Below are 22,092 nucleotides of genomic sequence, written 5' to 3'. Positions count from 1 at the left end.
CACTGTAGTATGTGACGTGTGAATAAACTCCAACTCTGTATCAACAACACTGTTGTGTAACTTCAGTTGAATACTTGTATGTGTGTAGATTAGAAAGAGGATAAAGGATCTGCAGTATTTTATGAAGTATTAATCGTACAAAGGTCAGTTTTATACAAGTAGAAGTGTGTATTTACCTGGTAGTAGGCTGTCAGTAATGGCTACGTCTCTATTTGGACTGGTAGATCTCGGCAGACTGGCAACTTTAAAAGTAGCTCTCGGTTAAAAAAAGGTTGGGCACCCCTGCTATACACCATTAGCTCTTGCAGGCAGTGAGAAATGAAAACAAACATATATTATAGAGCCTGAGAAACAGTAATTAACACACAGTGAAAGTGGGAGTGGTCTTATCTTAAATTGTGCATTTCTGAACAAAAAAACTTGATCATAGCAAATGTATCTGAAACTATTTTTGGTAAATAATTAACATTTTGGTTTCCCACTCTTACATTGGAATGATTTGCTGCATTTCTGTTTTACATTGTTGTAAACTGAATGTCTTACTGTTGGTAAAACAATAAGCAATGTTGAAGACGTCATTGCGGGTTATGAGGATTGTGATTTATTTTTTTTAACACCTTTTTTTATGTGTAAGGTATTCTTACTATTCGAGGCAAGAGAGATATTTACTTCTTCGATTCTTGAATATGTAGCTCACGGTACTTGGCACAAAAACAAACCCTTGTTGTTTATGTTTACATACACTTCTTGTCATTCTGGTTTGATTTCCACCATACTTTATAATGAATTAGCCCAGAAACCCTTCTAAAGAACAATAGTATCATTATATCCATCTTTACCAGCTTTATTAAATACGCAAAGTAGGGCTGTACAATTAATCGTATTTTAATCGCGATTACGATTATGGCTTGCGACGATTATGAAAACAGCATAATTGACAAAATACGATTATTTTGCTGGGTGCGCTTTCGCCCCTCCTTAAAAGCCCACTCGGCCACGTGGGAGTGACATGTGTTGTGAGTGTTCAGTGTGAGCGAAGATGTCAGAACAAGAGCAGCAACTCGTTAAAAAGAAGGGTCAAACTATTTCCACTATTTGCAAGTACTTTGGCTTTCAGGAGTCCGACGTGGAGCAAAATAAAGTACAGTGCAGGATTTGTTACCAGGTTGTGTTGGCACCACACGCTAACACAACCAATCTCTTTAATCATCTGAAATACAACCACAAAGTGCAATACGACCGGGCAGTAATACAACAAAAAGCAGATGCCCGCTCGACTTCATCCACCACATCATCACAGTCATCGATTCAGGACGCATTGTACAGAGCAACGGCCTACGCGACGAGCTCGCAGAGACACAGAGATATTACAGGTGCCATTACATTTCACATCGCTAAAGATATGTGCCCTGTTAGCACTGTTAGCAACCAGGGCTTTAAGCAACTTGTCAACACGTTGGACAAGCGTTACGCGATGCCGTCTCGGTATTATTTCAGCAGGTCTGCGCTGCCTGCACTATATGACAAATGCCGTGGGGAAGTTGAGAGAGATGTGGCTTCAGCTGACTACTTTGCTACCACAACGGACCTATGGTTTAGCCCAGGGGTGCCCAACCAGTCGATCGCGAGATGTGTCTAAAAATAGAACAACAATATTCTGTTTTATGTCCTGTGACATAATCTTCCTGTGCCAGAATAATGCACTTGAACGCATCAAAGCTTTGTGATTGGCCGGCGTCACCCCATGTGTCGGGGCGTGGCTGAGGGTCTTCAGTACAGGTGGCAATATCGTCACCTGCCTGCGCTCATCTCTGAAACTAGACCATGTAAACAGGCTGGTGTTTCTTGCAAAAAATCGTTAAGAGATGACATGAGCAGCCCTACCAGCATTTGCCATGGTGGCCAAAACATTTTTATTGGGTCTTAAATTGTAGTTCAACATTTATTTCCTGTTACTTCTGGACCATGACGGTTGGCCAGCCTTCAACGTTTAACTGAGTGGAATATGTTGAATATGTTTTACCAAAATGTTGGCTATATGTTAAGGAGTTTTCAGTAGGTTGTGACAGTGCACTGCATCATATTTGATTTAATTTATTTTGGTCTAATTTATTTTTATTTATCATATTAATAATGTATGTTTAGTATGGTTTTGGAAGTGCGCTCTAACATATTTGTTGTTCTTGTTTATTGGTAAAGTTCAATAAATGGTCAATGAATAATCGTCAAAATAATCGTGATATCACTTATTGACCCAAATAATCGTGATTATGATTTTTGCCATAATCGCACAGCCCTAACGCAAAGCATTCTATGGATAGCCATTGGGTGTAGGACTTATTTTGCGTTTTATGCTCAAGTAGTACATATTGTTACTCACACAGCTCCTTTACTTAATGATGTATTTAATATTGTGATTTCCTACTTAGGGAAAGGATATTAATACTGCATACTGCAATACTCTGCTGTTTCAGTTTCCTCTCAGGACACACGCATCTCTTGTTTATTTATTCTGTATATAGTTTTTCTGAAAGGGGTTAGTGTGGATTGCCCTCAGGACTTCTAGCAAACCTTGTCTGTCTGTTGTAAAGGTTTTGTGTTACCTAAGAAAGAAGAGGTTGATGGTTGTTTTCAGTGTCCTCTTTCAGCATCAAAAGGAGTCTATAACTGGTTCACAGAAAAAGTATAAAGAGGATCTGACCTTCACTTAACTGCGGGGCAAATGCATTTCAGCATGAGCGGCTCGCTGACGAGGATAGAGTCTGTCGGTGAACAGAGCTGATATTGTGGGATGTGACAGTGCCTTGAGGTTGCACGTGTTCACCCGTGTTGGAGCACACCGGTGATTGTACTCCCGATTTAAGTTTTTCTTCAACAGAGAAAAGGTTAAAGGCTTGTTTCTCCTCAGCCCTGACACACCTGTCTTCTCAAAGGACGGTAAAGACGGAGAAAAGACTTAAGTCATGTTGGCTTAACCCCTACTCTCCATAGTAACCGCAGCTGCCAGGTATACCTGCTGTGGCTTCATTATTCTCTACGCTTCAGTCCTTTCTTTCTTTCTGTCAGTGTTTCTCCATCCCACTTTTTTTGTGACTCTTTACACTGCTTTTTATCCTCCATCCTTCATTTCTTTCTTCCCCCCACCTCCCCGCTCCCTCCTGTCATTGTCAGCTGCTCAGCTGTAGTGACTGAAGGCTGACTGGTCATTGTTGTCCGCTGTACCAAGAGCCCTGTGTCCCGCGCTGTCTCTGCACTTCATGTGGCCCAGCATCAATAGACCTCAGGCTGCTGCCACCAAGGCCCCCCTGGGTGTGCTCCGTCACTCCCGGCACTATTCAAATCCTTCACGTCCTAGTTTCAATGATCATTTCACCCAAGAAAGAACTTAAATATGTCCGATCACCTGGACTGCTATGTGATTATCATTCATACTAACTATTTCCACCTAATAATCTCTTCATTATTCGTATGTGTGAGAGCCATGCATTGATGACAGTGATTTGATGTAAAACCAAAGCTGTATGCAAGGGTTATGTTCTCCACTAAATATGGCGACATAACATAACGCATCGCATACTAGTCATATTTTTCAAGAGCTGCCACTTCTGCCATCTTATTTCTCAGGTAAAACATCGATTAAACTCATAAAATATTTAAGCAAAGCACCTCGTATCATTTCCTAGATCAGTGGTTCTCAAACTTTTTTCAATAATGTACCCCCTTTGAAAAAAAATTCAGCCACGAACCCCCTGATCAGCGCAAACACAATTTGTTAGGGAAGAAATGCCTATATAAAGAGGTACAGTACAGTGCTGCACCATCAGTGTCTGATTTATTAAAACAACAACCTTGTAACTGAGAAACACTTATGCTACATTTCAAATGTTTAGAATTCATCACTAAATTCATGGCAAACCAATTTTAACATCATGCAATAACACTAAGACGACATTGGTTGCATTGAACTGATCTTTTTAATAAATTGTACTTACAATGTAGTGAAACATGGGCTTGTGCTTCACTGAGGATCTTTGTCATTCTGACAGGGAGGCAAACTGCAGTTATTACACTTCGCGTTTTGAAATATGTAACTCTGTTAATATAAAACCCACACTGCTCAAACTTCATTACTTTTCCTAAAATTGGTATATTTATTTATTTATTTATTTTGGGGCGTGGGGAATGAAGAGAACAAAATATATGAGCATTTTAGGAGCATGGGATTTTGACCCCTCATATAAACCCCTCATAAACATAATGCTGCGCTATACTTTGCGGCCGTTGCCAAGCAACGCTTATTGTTTAGGTGTCCTTTGATAAGCAGGCAGTCAAATAATTAACTAGAACTAGCTAGATCTGATAGATTTGGACATAAACGCGAGTGAAGTTTAACCGGACGCGAGCGAGAGATCAGAGATCAGATCAGCTGCTGCTGACGGAGAACACACAACTCTGCATTATCACAGCTCCGCCGCTGTGACGGACCGTTGAGTGGAGCAAAATTAAACAAGAGTTAGACCTAACACACTTAGATAGTTTATCTACTCTGGAACTAGCTAAACTAGTTATACAGATATGTATTATTTACTGTCGGGTCACTTATTACAGGTTCAGCGAGCTGCACGAGACTGACCGGCTGTCAGGAGAGGGAGAGGAAAAGAGAGCACCCTGTTTATTTTTCCCATTTTATTATCCAGAATTACTGTAAACCTTTGAATAAAGTACTTCATCTACTATTAGCAGTTTGTTTAAATGCATTACTTATGTTTTTTTTTCATTAACATAAAATAAATCTCACGTACCCCCTGCAGTACTCCAACGTACCCCTAGGGGTCCGCGTACCCCCATTTGAGAACCACTGTCCTAGAGAATAAAGTGTCATCTTGTTTTGTTCTTTAACTGAAATAATATTCCAAAACTTAACAGAATACATGATTTGTTATCTGGAAATATTTATGATGAGTGAATTCCCTTTGAGCTGCTTTAGTATCAGAGTACCGCTGCTTCCGACCTTTTAACAGCAGGAATTTTGAGCTGTCATAGCAGGAAAAGCAGAGTTCCAGTAAATGTCCCAGTGATCTATTCCATGCACAAAACCAGAGGAAGTAGAATGCAGCCACCCTTCTTTTTATTAAATACCCCCTGCTATGACATATCAAAAAGCTCTGGTAGCGCATGCTAGCTCACTGACATAGCTTACTGTGACACTTGTATAGAACAGACTCATCATTAATGGTATTAGTAACACCTGTGTTCTTCCTACTATATCAACATCAAAAATATAGTATGGGGCAATACTGTGGCGCTGATCTTGTATATGAGATTTATCAATTCTCCCGAGAACATGACGTCTGTATACAAGATGGCACTGCAGACATAAACGACAACGTGACGTTGGAGCTCCCTAAAAACAAAGCTGAGACTAAGACTAAGTTTTTGACGAACAGAAATATTGTTTTCACTTTAAAATGTTACAGGGAAAATCTGCATTTTGGTATGAGTAACCCTGTTACCCGGTTTAGACAAAACCCTAACTATGTCTCCTGTTACAGGCCTATAAAAGCACCCTGGAACTATCTGTCATTAATGTAACGAGCTACACCTGTGTTTTACGACTCAACATTAACACCATGGGAGAGGTATAAGCCACCTTAATGACTGTGAGCAGTGTATTGTTATTGTGCTGTAAAGAATGGTTCCCTGTGATTCCCATCCAAACGGCACACCCAGAATACTGTTCTGTATAACACATGAATCCAAAGCATCTGCATGGATAAATAGCAGTCCTAATACCCCTATTCTGTTAGTTTTAATTTGGCCCTTATGCCCTTGTGATGTTGACCACAAGAGACTTTAATCAACACCTGAAAAAAACGTTTCAATTACGGTTAATTAATTAGACCTCAGGAAGTTGCTTCCCCAGTTACTGATTAGTAGGTCGGGTCCCAAATCACTCCGTCCTCACTTTATGGTCCATTTAGTGCGGTTTGCCATTTTGTAGTGCTGTCTGAATGTATAGTGAGGAATATCATGCTATAACAAAATTGGACTCTGACATGCAAAGAAGTACAAACAATGATCGCTAACCAAAAATATAATCTAGGCATTGTGCAGAAGGGGAAATGGCAGCCAATTGAGACAAATCCATGTGTTGTGGCATGGAAATAACATGGATTAATGTGAGCGGAACAGCACATTACAACACAAATGTCCATAAAGAACTGAGTTAATATGGGGAAAATGTACCCAGTATGAGAGGTGTTAATCAGAAAATGTATTGAACATAGTCTTAGTACATACATGCCTATCTGTCATGTACTGACACAGACACAGATAGACTTGTTTAACAGATATTTGTGGATGATTGGACTTTACTATTGATAATCACCTGTGGTTTAGAGTTGTTTCCTCTGTGTTTCTTCACTTTGCAGTGATACACACCGCTGTTCTTTTTCTCTTACATGTACAAATCTGAACTTTGACCTTCTACTTGTAGAGCATTGTAAGATCTTTTTTATATTAACTGGATCAAGACAAGTGTTTTGATTATTTCAGTGTCTTCTAATTGATTGACATGTGCTATCAGTTGTGTAGGCTTTAGTGTGAAAAGGTTATCTGCAGTGAAAGGTTACAGGATGCTGGGACGGCTCTGTTATCTAACACGTTGATGTCTTAGCCCTGCTGCAGTCCACTCATGATATATTTGGCATTTGCGCTGTGAAGACTGTAACCTGATCTGTTTTTGTAACAGTCCCAGCTTGATGTGTTTGAAGTGGGAACGTCTCTGGATCCTGAGATAAGGATGGAGGAAGGACCAATTGTAACTTTGTCTAGCATTAACACATTGTTTGTTTGATTTATCATTGCTTTATTCATCTTTTCATACTTCAATGAAACTAAATACTGCTTGAAATGTAGCATAAGATTTAGTTCTGGCAGTGGAAGTGCGCGACACATCCTGTTATTCTCTTTTCAGCTACTCGGGATTCACTGCAAATTTAAATTCCTGCAGATGATAGAGGCACACTCAAATTCTTGCAGTGCTGAAAGAGATGTAATAATATTTGCAACATGTTTTAAAGCGGTCATTAATGCATTGGCCCAACACAGAAACGTAACTAAAGCATGTAATCTGCTTCTTCTAAAACCTTTGTTGCAGTTTTATTTTTTCCTTTACATGATGTGGTTTATATGCTTTTCGTGTTTTATTTAGACACGTGGATAATGTGTGTGTGTGTGCGCTGTGTAAAAAGGATGAAGATAAATACTCTTCCTCTCATGTAGTTCATGCTCCGGTCAGGTTCACTAGAAATGAAGACACACTTGGTTATGCATGTCCACACACATGCAATGGTAGAGTGTACTGTAAACGTACATCTTATTTAAATATTAAAATGATGTTTTATACCATTTAAAGAGAGATTCTGTGGTGGATCAGAGGGGAGTTCAGGGATCCCCCTGCTGTCTCTCTTGGCCTCTCTTTTAGCTCTTAGAAACCCTTGGAATATTTCTATCTGTTTCCACATAAACAGAGCAGATTAGCAGAAAGATTTGAGGGAATATTAATAACCTGCTCTAAACCACAGCCAACTGCCTTCCACACCACAGCTAAAGACAGAGAGGAAGAGCTACTGCGAGATTTGTCAAACATGAGCTGGTCACAAAGTGAGTATGTGCTTCAATGATGAACTTAGTGCGGACTGGTAATGTATTCACAATAACATGGAGTTATGTTATAATAAAATACTTAATTCCAAAGCTGAAAATGGATTTAAAATGTGATCTGGCAGGACTGAGACTAGTGTTCTTAGTGCATGGAGGCCTGTCTGCACTGATGCTCAGAACAAGCCAAATACTGCATGTGGGTTGACTTTCTGGTAAAGATCCTGTGGCACTGTGTTCTGCATGGTGTGAAAGCGGATTATTTTCTGCTTGTATATCCAACCATGATTTCAGTCGCCATTCTAAAGAAAGTGGAAACACGTCTGCTTTGCATGACTTTCTCTTAACTAGCCACATTAATCGCCTGGTGGATGTGCGGAACATTCCTGCAAACCTTTCATTGTACAGGTGCACACAGTGATCTCCAATATACTTGGCTCAAGTTTGGCTTCTACCACATTTAAGTTGTATGATTAGTATTTTATTTGTATAGTTTTTAGATACCTTTTCAACTAACATAAATGTAGTTACAGGTTAAGCACTACATCTGGGCAAAAACACATTTAATGGGGCACCTAATCATTTTCAGTGGGACTCAAACAAATAACAGTTGGCAGGTCAGGGGAGTATGGTCCCCAAAACATTGAATATCTTTTAACATGATTGCTTTTAGATGTAAACAGTGACCCTCGCGATTAAATAATACTCACAAATCATCCACACATTTTGAGAAGCTGTAACCTTCAAATACTTGGACTTGCGAGTTACATCATGTTGATTATTACAATACTAATCAAATCCATTTTTTGATTATCAATCAATCACATTCTTAGCTGTACCTCCACAGGGTCCATACTGCTTTAACCTCCACCACCACACCCCTCTCACCAGCCATTCAGCACCCAGGTTGCTTAGCTAGTGTAATTAGCCTGAGCCAATCACGCAGAAGGCATGAGGGCAGGATTAGTCATTAACTGGGGGCTTAGCTGTCAGCTGTCAGCCACACAGGAATGCTGCTAAGTCTCTGCTGCAGACCTTTTTTCCCTGCCGCAAAGAAACGGAGCAAAATAATAATTCTGCAAAATCTTTCTTTAAATACAGTTCTGTTAATAGCCAGAGCCAAGGGTGTATGGATCAGACACCAGCTGTAAATGTCGCATGTGTAGCCTTGGGGCTGCTGTTTTCATACTCTGAACATGATATTGCTGTAGTCATTTCAGAAAACTGACCTGACAACAGTTTGTATTGGCACTAATTAACCAAGTTTTCATATTCCCAAATGTCCTAATCGTGTCACTCAGCACAGAACGGACCTTCTGTTTGTTTTGGTTCAGCAGCAGGCTAAAACCTGATGGCAGTGAGTTTAAACACAGAGTCTTTGTTCGGCGAAAAACACTCAAAATGAGTAATAAGACAGAGATTTGGCGACGTCGGTTCCATTAAAGAAATTGAATTTTCCTCTGGCTTGTCGGCGATTTTCTTCCCCCCTTGTTGGAGACTAAACAGAACAAATTGAAGCTGTCAGTGCGCTGGCAGGTCGTTTGACTTCTGCGGCCAGAATTCATTTATTGGGCACCTTCCCATTCTGTCTTCTCTCAGGAGTGTACCCAGAATCCATCACGCCCGGTTCCGTCTTTTTGTTGGATGGTTGAACGGGGAACAGATTGCACTGCTGCTCTTGTCTTCCTGTTCAACGAGTATAGCAGTCCGTCTCGCACTTTGATCATAGAGCCCCGGTTTGCCACAGAAAGAAGAAAAGGAGGAGGAGGGGTGGGAGTGGAGCACCCAGACGACACAGCCTGCTGGGGGTCTGGGAGTCACTCCTGCTGTGTGGGTCCGTGGCCTTTGACCCCTGCTGTTGAGAGAAACGTAGGAGTCTCTACACATGCACTCTCTTTGTATCTCACACTCCTTTTCTCTCTGTGTTTCTCACATTGAAAGGTCTCGGGTCACACCAGCATTTTAAAGGGTTACATTTGCTAACTGACCATTAGCACGCTTGCTAGCTTGGGGAGATCTATTCCCCATGTTTCGCCACTTTTTATTGCACATAATCGTGGACATACCAGGAAGTATAAGAAAATAATACAAATATAAAAGGATCTAGCTAATGTACTTGCATGAGTTTTACTATTTTAAGTTTGGTTGATATTGTAAATTGCTCTGGATAAAAGCATCAGTATTATGATAAAAATGAAGAGAACCCCTAAAAGCTATTTTGACTGTCTAGTGCTAGCCCAGCCATTTAGAAAGAACAGTCACTACGTCACTATCCTTCAAGACTTGTAACATTTTGCAGGATTAGTTTCTCTCTCTTCCCCGGCTCATCCGATCTGATGACTATAACAAGAAAGGAAATAAGCACACACCAGGGGACACTGAGACACTGAGACAAAGCACGCCCAGGTGCAGCAGGGACACAGGTGGCGCCGCCTAGAAGCCGCTTGTTGCACAAATCATATCATTCACGCTGACGGTAAGCAACATTTGCAAAAACACAGTCTCTGATTCTCTCTGGCGCATCTTCACACACACACCGTCTCCAGCAGCTGTATGCTTCTGGGCAGCACCGGCCTGCTGATATATGAGATGAACCCCCCCCCCCCGACACACATACATATTGAAATACTCCAGGAATGTCTCCATATGCTTTAGAGACTTACCGGGGCTAAAAAAGGAGATGTCTGGTCGATTCTGGTTGGCTCGTCTGCGTTTGCTTTCACGCTCTGACTCGAGTTTAGGCCCCAAATAGAAACCAAACGCTCTGATCCTATGAAATATCCATGGGCGTGTTGTCCCAGATATGAATTGTTTGATTCCCCCGCTCTAGTTAAGCTCACTTACTGGCACACTCACACGTGCAGAATCTGCATCCCAGTACGGCAGACTGGTTTTTGGCTGATGGCAGCGTCTCCCCATAGGCGCATGAGACTGCAGGCTTCCCCTGTCCTCGAAATCCACCCTAGCTTATTAACATTTCACAAGGAAAATATGAGCGGCACAGTAAAACCCCTTCTGTTTTTCACGCAGAAGGAAAACAGCGGAGGTGTTCGGAGACTCCTCTGACTTAGAAAAGGTGTCTGAAATGATATAAAACGGTTTATTTTGGCACTAAAACTCAACAACTGAATCGTGTTTTCCACAGTTGCACCAGTTTTTGCTCTGATCTTGTAAAGTGTCCCTTTTCTGTAGCCTTGAAGCTTCTTTGTCTGCCGTATCCAAGCAGCAGCGGTGTCTATTATAACATGTATTCTCCACAGAGCTTTATCAGAAGCGGGTTGTATTTCCACAGACACAAACTGACATTTTAGCCGAGCGCTATCAGCACAGCACCAGAAGGTTAATTGCTCGCGTCTCTATCAGGTTGTGAAGCTTCTGATCCATGAAATTAAAATAGCTGCCGTCATCCTGCGAGAAAATGCTGACTCACTCCCATATCAGGGTTTCTCTTATAGTTTTAGTTTTTTACTCGCCATGTTTTGCTGACCCATGTATGCGTGAGATGCATTTGAGTCGATTTTTGAAATCCATTACCATATTTTTTTGTTCTACCTACACCCACTATTTCGGCTTAGAATCAGATCTCTTTCCTCTTTTATTTTTTACTGTCGAATTCTGGGACTGGTTGCTAAGGAAAGTGATGGCAGTGTGTGTGATTGTAAGCATGTGTTCATGCTACATTTCTGTGTCAGTGTCTGCTTGTGGAGAATAGGGAGAGGGGGGGGGGGGTCTGGCTTATGAAATGCCACAAATGTGATGATGGGGGAGTGGGCGGATGCAGTCTGACACCCAGCGAAGTGGAAATGTGGGTTAATCTGGTCATATGGACACAACCATCATGATCACCATCATACCTCCTGGAGCACAGAGAGGGGGGGGACAGTGGGGCATTGGCTCACTAGAAGATGGCAGAGGGAGAATGGCCCAAGAGGTAGGGGGGTGTGTGTGTGTGCAGAGTGCTGCATTAGCTCGGAGGTGGTGTGCCTCCCCACCCACCCCTCTAACCCCGCGCTCCATCTTCAAGCTCTCCTCTGCGCTCTCGCCTGATTGGCTGCGAGGTGTCGCCATAGCCACCGATGCAGCTCCGTCAGTCACCATGCCACCTCTCCGCGTCGCCACGACACACTTCCTTGAACCGCTTTCAGCTAATTCAATATCACATTATGTAATGGAGTTAGGGGAAATGCACACACGCTCCGAGGCGTGACATTGATGCATCTGTGACGGCTGAGATGTTTTTTAATTCAGCACGGAATCATTGTTATTGCATTACAGCTGGAATTACCTTTATTATGTCTGTAGCCTATAACCTGAAATGTGGTCACATGTATTTAACAAGATAATTATATAGCGCATCTCAAAGTGTCAAGTTTCAAGATGTTCAGCCTAGAAAGGAATACAAATCAGAACAATCAAGACATTTAAATCACAGAGGCTGTCGAATAAATGTCAAGGGAAAATCCAAATAAAATCTATGTAGAGCTCTAGACTAGCATTGTTTATTTGACTACCTTTACCTGTAGCCTCCAAAGTAACTATATAAACACCTCTTTTAAAAAATATGAATACAAATAGTCACCTTCACAAAAGAAAGGATTTATTGTAGGATTGTTGTATTTGTGAGGTTGTAACTTAATTTATAAACTGGCATGGTTAGCCTGGTATGAAAGTAAATATTTAAGAGTTGGTCAGAGCTGGGGCACAGCTTGTAATCTTTGGTCAATTTCCATCACTTTAATTATATCCACTTTATGCAGAGTTTAAACTATCTTTTTCAAGCCAGTCCAAAAGTGTGCGACGTCATCTTCAATGCATCTTGCTACAGTTTGTACAATGCATCACAAAAAGACTACAGGACAAAAAGCATGACACTTCTTCTAGGAGAAAGATCTGTTTTGGGTTGCAGCTAGGAGGAAGCCATGACGTCAAGCTTTACCTTTCAATGGTGCCCATTTCCAGAGATATGGCCAGATTATATGACTCATTTTACATATAATGACTCTTAAAAAGGGGCAGTGTCATACTGTACCAGCGGGATCTTCGCGCTAAACCAATTATTGATTTACATACAGTACAAGCATTAAAACATTCTATTCCATGACAAACTGGAAGCCATTGTGAGATGTCTGTGCATACTGCATCACACTGACACAGTGCAGTGTGGAGATGCTGCAGAGTGTGTTGCCATGTGTGCATTGACAAAAAAGCACTCTCCCTGCTTCTCTCCTCAAGGCTAGATGCATAGATGGAGCCTCCCACCCACTCCCCATTCTCCCTCCCAAACCCGAGAGAGACACCTAGTGGACTCAGGGTGCAACTACACCCCCCACATGCCTGCTGCCCTCACCCCGACCTGCGCTTCTTTACACAGGGAATAATTTATGATGCTACTGTAGACGCCGGCATTTTCTGGTGATTGTACAGGCACAGGAGGGGGGGGGGGGGGGGGGAGTTGTATTCCCAACATGGTTATAAATACGAAGGCTGCAGTGAGCTGTGTTTCCCGCAGCAGAGCATAATCTCCATTAGCCAGCCAATTCTCATCAGTTCTTCTGCGTCTGTTCCCCTCTCCCTTCATACTCCATTAGACCCCTGAGTTGAATTAATCACACATTCCCATGTTGGGTGTGGGTACCCTCTTCAGGCTGCATAATGCGTTGTAATGCAGATTCTGCACTGCACCGGCCTGCAGCCTGAAACTCATTTATCACGCCATGCAGCACAGCTCCTCCTCTCTTCTGCCCTCTACCTCTCACTCCATCCATCCCTCATAAACAACCCCCAGCCCCCGTCCCCCCCAGGTCCTTTTTTAATGTATTGACCTACCTGTCAGAGACCCTGGGTCTTGACCCCCTGCCTAGCAGCTCTCTGCCACATCTCATTAATTTCAAACTAGCCGGCAAGCTTCCTACGAGAATAAAGTGAGGAGTGACTCGCAACAATGCAGACAGTGAGAGTGCATTGTGTCCACTGACCACTGTTATGAATAAGTTGAGGTGTGTCATTGTTGTATAGCATGAGCTAATATTATCAGCCTGATTTTAGCTTATTACTGATCATGACTGTATCTGCTTCTTTAAGTCACTATTACAAGAATGTGCATCACAGAATGCCAAGGATCTGCTTTGAATCTAATATTTGTTCTTTGAAGTTCAAGCTGTTGATATTAATGATACTGTGAAAAAGCTTGTATCTCATAAAGAAACAAAATATTAGGAATACATCGATAAAGTAACACGAATAGGTGAGTGACGAGACAGTGTATTGTATAATGTGGAGACTATGGCATTCCCCTGGTTTATTAGGAGTTGCATTGATTGAGTTTTTGGGCACGTTGGGAACTGCAGCAACACATAAACACAACACTGACGTATTATTATCTCATAGACTTGTCTTATTTAAGCATACAGCAGAAAGGAGCAAAGTCTGCATTCATTTCAAGTCATGTCTCTGGCCACCTGACATATATCATTCCATTAATATCTCTTCTATCATAATGTTGTGATGTCCATTAACTCTTGAGGGAAATATGTGGCACTGAACCAGAACGAGACAGGAGCTCATCCTCTCACATGACACACACTGTAGTTATTTGATCCACTGTGAAATATTTATTAGTGCTGTGTGTTTATTACAACTCTATAGAATACATTGAAACTATTTATACCTTTTTCAAAAGATATTACATGTGTTTTGCTCTCTTTTTCTTTAGGATAAAAGGCGTTTGATTGAAAAATAATAGTCTAATGCTATACACGACCTTCATAGAATTATAATGAGATTGGTAGAGCTCAAAGATTCAGTATCATCCAGACACTACTGCAGAAAGGTTCCAAAAGCATATACTGTCTACAGCCAATGGGACACTTCTATCAATTGTGGAAATATTGGATAATTAAATAATCCTAACAGTTCCTGTTACAACCAAACAACTAAAATGTGTTAAGTGTTCAAAGTTGGAAAAAGTAACTGTTTTGTTGACATTGTTTGTAGTTACATGACAACATGTTTTGTTTATGGAAATGTTTGTCCATGTAAATTGTCTGCAAAGGCCAAAATCCCTAATTCTCTCCGGAGGGAGTTTCTCTACCCCCCTGGACTTGTTTGTTTACCTCGGTAACGACAACACTTGCACTTCTATTGGCTAACTCATTGTACGTAAAAGGCTAAGGGCTGGGACATCTCTAAGCGGTTGATCAATCGTAACAGCCGGCCAACTAACCAATCAGAGCAGACTGGGCTCTGGTTTCAGACAGAGGGGGAAAAGGGGTGCTGCAGACCAGACAGTACGAGAAACATAAAGCGTGTTTTAAACAAAATACAATAATTAGTTGAAAATTAGCATAATAGGGACTCGGGAGTCTTTAAGCTGATAATAGTGCCTATCAGGAATATTTTTAATAGAATTATTAATACAAGACTAATATGCCGTATAACTTCTTCATCAGCCCGGGGTTGTGGGTTATCGTTTATTCTACCACATCTCTTTTGGTTTTCCTCCCTATTGCTGTTTCCTCCTGCAGCTCTTTCTCAATCTATTATTTCCCCTTTAACGAGGCAACAACTTTGCTAATACGGTTTTCTGCAACCTCCTTCTTCTGTTCAGGTAATGATAGCAAGACAAAGACATTGCACAGTAGTGGTCAAACCAGAGTGCCAGTGTGTCTGTCAGTGCCCAGCTGGACTCCAAAACACATAGTTCTGTTAGAGGAAGCTCTGACTTATACCCAGCCATTTCCTGTTGTGTCAGTTTGTGTGTTGCGCTGTTTGTGAGGTAGAGAGAGATCCTGTTCCCCTTCGCCTCCGTCACAGTCTGGCTCAAATTCCCTCCTACCTTCCACTGGACTGTTGCACAGCCAAGAAGGACGTGGAGAAAAAGATGGAGCGTGTGTGTGTTGGAGGGAGGTGAAGCCACAGGGACCAGCGTGTGTCTTGTCACACTCGATGGCCGCCGTGCATCACCATGCGTCGTGCATTACATTTATTCAGAGGCTACTGGAGAGCCGGGGAGGATGATGACGACGTGTTTGTGTGCAGCTCTGGATGCAAGGTGACACAGCAGATAGGGATCAGAAATAAGACAAAATGTAAATATCTTTATTTTCAAAAAAAGATATTTACATTGGCAGGTGTTCACTCAGATTAATATAGAAAAGGGTGTGTATGCTTTGCCAGCCGATGGATTTCATGTCCCGTCATAATGAATTCCTGGTGTCCACTTACAGTTGGAGAACTTTCCATCAGAAATGCTGGCAGGCATCGCCGGATTTGTTCTGTTTTAAGCTGTTAAATTGAATTCCAGGTAGGGCTGAACGATATATCGTGTCATGGCGATAACCACAATATGCGCATGCGCAATATTTACATCGCAGGGACGTGGGATTTTATAATTTTTTTTTCATTTTTTTCATTTTTTTTTTAAGGACGTGTGATATTAACTCAAACACGTCATGTTACAATTATTTTGCTGCTTGCTACAAAAGGAAAACTTGCGTGGCTCTCATGTCAGGGGTACTTGAGTGAGTGACATGCAGGCTCTGCATGCACAGCAAACCACCAATCACAATCATTCTTGATCAGATCACAGCAGGCCCCGCCCCGCTAGTTTGCAGACCATCAAAACACCGGTAAAAAATGAGCAAGGCACAGGAGGACAATACCGGCGAGAATGAAGATTTACTTCCAAAAAGAAAAACAACATCTGCCATCTGGAACTATTTTGGATACAAAAAGGTTCTTCTCTTCTTCATTCACAGATGAACCCCCTTATTTGAGGGTAAGCAACATGCATTATCATGACATGTTAGATCATGACTTAAGGCAGTGCTTCTCAAAGTGTGGTCCGCACTCTCACGGGAATATCGCCGCAATGGAGCGAGGTTAAGTTTCACTTTCAATTGCATGATATAGCCCAGCGCAACACCTTCATCACACATGTTGCCACTTGTTTGTACCATTTTCAGGCGATTTGTAATCTGTTCTAGAAAAACGATGTGTTTTTTTATATTTGTGGAGTTAGGTGGTCCACGAGTGTTTTTTTATTGGTTAAGTGGTCCTTGGTATGAAAAAGTTTGAGAAACCCTGACTTAAGGTATGATGAGTCAACCAGTTAAGATCCAGACGTCCGTGACTAAAATCCTTCATCCGGTTAAATATAGTTAAAAAAAATGCAATATATATCGCAGGGGAACAAAATATCGCAATGTCAGTTTTTTTCAATATCGTGCAGCCCTAATTCCAGGTAGCATTTAATTAGATCCTAACAAATGTTTCCCTGTTTGAAAGTAGCACATTGTAACCGACTGCCAGTAAAACTCTTGATGTCCAGTTCAATTAAACATTTACTGTAGAAGAGGGCCTTTTCTATTCCAGGCATGTGTTGGACTCCTCTCTCAGCATATGGTGCACACTGCATAAGGTTTCTATCTAAAATAGAACGGGGCATTTTTGAAGAAGAGGGTCATTGTCTCCTGACATCAATTCTATTTTGAGTTTGTTGCAAGGGAGCAGTTGGATGTCTTTTAAAAAAAGTGCAATACCATTTATAAAGGTTTTTTTGTGATAAATTGACTGTCTGTCAGTGGTTCTCAAACTTTTTTCAATAATGTACCCCATTTGAAAAAAAATTCAGCCAAGTACCCCCTGATCAGCGCAAACACAATTTGTTAAGGAAAAAATGCTTATAAAGAGATACAGTAGCCTACAGTGCTGCACCATCAGTGTCTGATTTATTAAAACAACAACATTGTAACTGAGAAACACTTAAATGCTACATTTAAAATGTTTACAATCCATCACTAAATTCATGGCAAACCAATTTTAACATCATGCAATAACACTAAGACGACATTAGTTGCATTGAACTGATCTTTTTAATAAATTGTACTTACAATGTAGTGAGAAACATGGGCTTGAGCTTCACTGAGGACCTTTGTCATTCTGACAGGGAGGCAAACTGCAGTTATTACACTTCGTGTTTTGAAATATGTAACTCTGTTAATTATAAACCCCACACTGCTCAAACTTCATTACTTTTCCTAAAATGGTATATCTATTTATTTATTTATTTTGGGGCGTGGGGAATGAAGAGAAAAAAGATATGAGCATTTTATGAGCATGGGATTTTGACCCCTCCTAAACATATGCATAATGCTGCGCTATACTTTGCGGCCACACGCCGTTGCCAAGCAACGCTTATTGTTTAGGTGTCCTTTGATAAGCAGGCAGTCATATCATTAACTAGAACTAGCTAGATCTGATAGATTTGGACATAAACGCGAGTGAAGTATAACCGGACGCGAGCGAGAGATCAGAGATCAGATCAGCTGCTGCTGACGGAGAACACTTAGCTAGTTTATCTACTCTGGAACTAGCTAAACTAGTTATAAATATATGTATTCTTTACTGTCGGGTCACTTATTACAGGTTCAGCGAGCTGCACGAGACTGACGGGCTGTCAGGAGAGGGAGAGAAAAAGAGAGCACCCCGTTTATTTATCCCATTTTATTATCCAGAATTACTGTTACCTTTGAATAAAGTAGTTAATCTACTATTAGTAGTTTGTTTAAATGCATTACTTATGTTTTTTTTCTTTCTCATTAACATAAAATTAATCTCACGTACCCCCTGCAATACTCCAACGTACCCCTAGGGGTCCGCGTACCCCCATTTGAGAACCACTGGTCTATGTTATTGGCCAGTTTTAATTTATGTGTGTACTCCTTTATAGTTAATGTTTGAAACAAATTAGCAACAAAGACATTGTTTAACCACCAGATAGAACTGACACGTTTAAACGTCAACTGTTGTTGCTCTGAATAAATCTTGGTCACAGTTCTTTAACAACCAAGTTTAAAAGATCCTTTAAAAAAAAAAAAAATCCTTATGTTATGTGTCTCAACATTGAACTGAGACTGGAGTTTTCAACCGAGTTGGGCCTACTCTAAATTAAGTATCATTAAAGCAAACTTGTGTTATTTTAACACAATTACGTTACAGAAGTTATGCCTACAGTCAGTTGTATTCACCACCTGAGATCTAACAACCATGGCTCCTTCCTCATAAACATATTTTTTCAGATTTTGTATGCCGTTATTGCGGCTCAAAACAAATCTGATGCACACTATCATAGGATCATTTTTTACCTGATCCATTTATCCGATACAGGGAGTACTCGCCTGTTTCTCTTGAGGAAGCTTCGACAAGTCTGAGAAAAGAACCTCTGTGGCCATAATGGAGAAACCATACAGGGTTGCATTTGGGAATTGTTTGATCAAGAGCTTTGATTAATAAAAGCCTATATAACTCGGGGTGAATTTGAATCATTCCTTTTTTTTATCTCCTTCATGCATGCCACCCTAGCTTTATGGTGATGAAGCTTAACAACCCCTTTAAGTACAGTTTTGGACATATTCCCTGTAAAGGCAGCATGAATAATATGAGATTAAATGGTTGTGACTTCTGCAGTATGAATGTCAACATTTTTCCAAAGCTCATTACCGTGTAGAGTTCTGGAACATTTTTAGTTTAGCTTCTTAAATGTATGTTTAAGCTTTAAAATGACTTCCCCACCGTGTGCAGTTAAGTTAGTCTGACCTGTGGGATCTAAATGGATTTGACCCCCATCTTCAAACTCAGTCATCTGCATTTAGATTTACTATTCGACACATTATTCCTTAAAAACCCAATTGAAGCTGCAGCACACGTTCTCCATTCTGTGTGTAATTGATGAGCGTGAACCCAGGTCCAGCCACACCATCATCTCTCAGCGGTTCACGTGCTGTGTGTTGGACTGAAAGTGAGAAGCAGCAGGACACCGCCGAGTCCTTTCCTCTGCTATGTGCAGGATATTAAATAATAATGCCTGTGAAAAATATTCCTGTTATTCCAAGAATCAGCAGGAAGTCCCATCTGTGTCCTGAGAGCAGTTCAAATCCTCTGACTGAAGTGCATATCCCCCCGCCTTCCTCACCTGTAACCAAGAGAGGAGTATTGCCGTCCAACTTTTGCCGTTTATCCTCTCTGTGCTTTACAGCATGTTTGCTGCTGGATCTCCTCCAGAGAGAAACAAAGCTGGCATCAGTCGCAGAGCCTCAGCTCCTCTCCAAAAAACCCTATGTTTCAGAGGCGAGAACAAAGTTACATGCTCTGAGCCGTAGCCATGGTAACATAGCTTTTTGGCTTTTGTGGAGTGACATTCGGATGCTGCCAAGTGTTCAAAGACCGCTTTTAAAACTGTGTTTGAAGTGTGTGCTGACACTGGGGGGGCCACGTTTGTGATTAAGTTTGTATAGTGTTCAAGCATATTCAAAATCCTGCAGTTGTAATGTGGAATAACATTTTCACAAACCATGCTGTTAATTACAAATAAGTAACCCTCTTCTCAGTAGCAACTTTTTAGTTAAATGTTTAGCCGTTTGCTCAGGAAGTGGCTATATCTTTCCCCCCCCTTCCATTTTCTCTTAGCTCGTCTCTGCTGTGTTGTGTGCTTATTCTGCTTGTCTCCCTACTTCTCACTTCTGTATTCTTCTAACCAACCTTTTCATGCAATTTTTTTGCAATATTCACAGCAGCACTGTTGCTAAGAAGATTGCTCACATGAAAGCGGTTACATTTTGAAACATGCAACCAGAGAATATAGAATCTTCTCTGTGCTTGTAGGTCTCTATCAGCATGTCAGCATAACACCAGAATTGTTTACTTATCTGCAGTATTAAGTTGTTAGAGAGGATTATCTATTATGAGATTCCAACATAAAGCTCAATGTGAGATCTTGGCTTTCGTCCTGCTTTTCCTTTCGTTCAGCCTGAGAATTTTGAGCATCCATGAATGTCAAGCCTCACCTTCTGTAAAGCTGCTTTTGGTAGCCTTGGGTGAAATGTTGTTTTGCCTTTTCCTTATAATGTGAAGCAAGGGTGCCATAACAGTTTCCCTCAGAGAAAAAGTTCAACTTGGGTTCTGTTGGCAGGTTAAATACATGCTTCCATTTCTGGTAGATCACCTCATTACCTCGCTTTTTTTTTGTGATAACGTACACAAAGGTTGCTCAAGGGAGAACTTGCAAAATCCTGTCTGTGTTTTATAAACTGTAATGTAGTTTGTTGGTGTCCGATAAGCCTTTAAACGCATCATCTGTAACTCTGACTTCCTGGATCACGTTTCATTGTGACACGGCCCAACGCACTGTTTAGAACTGGACTGGTTTCAATCTAAAAACCGCCAAAAGGAAAGCTAGGTGTAGATTAAACATCAGTCCAGTTTAAGCTCCTCTTCTTTAGTTCCTTGTCACTAATTGGATTCATTTGAAAGTTTTACTCATACATGGTCAAGCCCTTCTATACTTGGAATAGTTATTTTTGCTTTTGGGGAACGCTTCATTTTTTTTTTAAAGCAGTGATTTCTGATCTGTGAACTAAAGGTGATCGCAATCAGCTCGTGCAAAGTCTCACAGAAGCCGAATCAGCTGTGTTCTACGCCTTCTCTTCCACTTCTTTATCTCCATCTATCTTTTGTCTTCTTCCCTTTAATTACCTAAGATATTAAAGTTATTTTACTTTACTTAAGTAAAGCCCTGTATGCTTTTAAAGCTTGGAGTCTAGTAGCTGTTTACGTTCATAGCATTGGTCTCTTAGTAGACAGAAAACACATAACGCAACTGTGCTGAATGCATCTGATTAGAATCATACTGATATGGTTTTAAAGTATCTGCGAGCCACATGTGGCGTGTGATTGGCTCAGCAGCTGCTTCCTGCCGTGCAGACTGTCAGAGACACTCATAACTCACCGCCTCACCTTCATGCTCTGAGAAAGAGAGTTGGGCAGGTCTGTTTTGCAGCTAAATGTGCATGTTTGTGATGTTTACCAACTCACAGCTCAGCTTGTATTCCCTAGTCCAATCCTGGATGTGATAGCTGTTGGTTCCTGTGCTGGACATGAACAACATTCCTACAGCTATTTCAATCTGGCAGGTTGTGGTGGGATTTCAGGGCTGCTTCTGGTTATGGAATTCCTGGAATATCATTGAAATTTCAGAGGACACATAACGTTTTCGGAGAATGTTCAGATATTAAAGGTCTCCTATTGTGCAAAATGCACTTTTTTATCTATATTATACAGAAACATGTGTCCCCGGTGTGTCAGGGAACTCACAAAGTGTCAGAAAATAAAACCCTCTCTCTTTTCCTCCGTACTGAAATCTCTAAAAACAGGGGTACAACGGAGCTGATCCAGATTTGCTGCCGATATGACGTAATATTGGCAATGTGGACCCACGGCCCTATCAGAAACTTTGCTATCAGAAACAATGCGTGACGTGTTTTGGACGTAATATGGTCTTTCTTTACATTAGCGAGCATCGCTAACACTCAGAGCTAACCTGTACTGGAGAGAGTATGTGTAAAAAAGCAGGAAATTTAAAAAAGGAACTCACCT

At 41.1% G+C, this 22,092-nt stretch overlaps 1 protein-coding gene across 1 annotated transcript in view; it reads left to right on the top strand.

The window, feature by feature from the left end:
- Positions 1-22,092, top strand: part of arhgap12b (Rho GTPase activating protein 12b) — a 65,480-nt gene that overhangs the window by 26,546 nt on the left and 16,842 nt on the right.

The sequence above is a fragment of the Gymnodraco acuticeps genome, unplaced genomic scaffold, assembly GCF_902827175.1.
Source record: "Gymnodraco acuticeps unplaced genomic scaffold, fGymAcu1.1, whole genome shotgun sequence".
In the NCBI taxonomy this organism is placed as follows: Eukaryota; Metazoa; Chordata; class Actinopteri; order Perciformes; family Bathydraconidae; genus Gymnodraco; species Gymnodraco acuticeps.
Note: the sequence above shows the minus strand (reverse complement) of the source record. Positions and strands in the feature narration are given on the sequence as shown.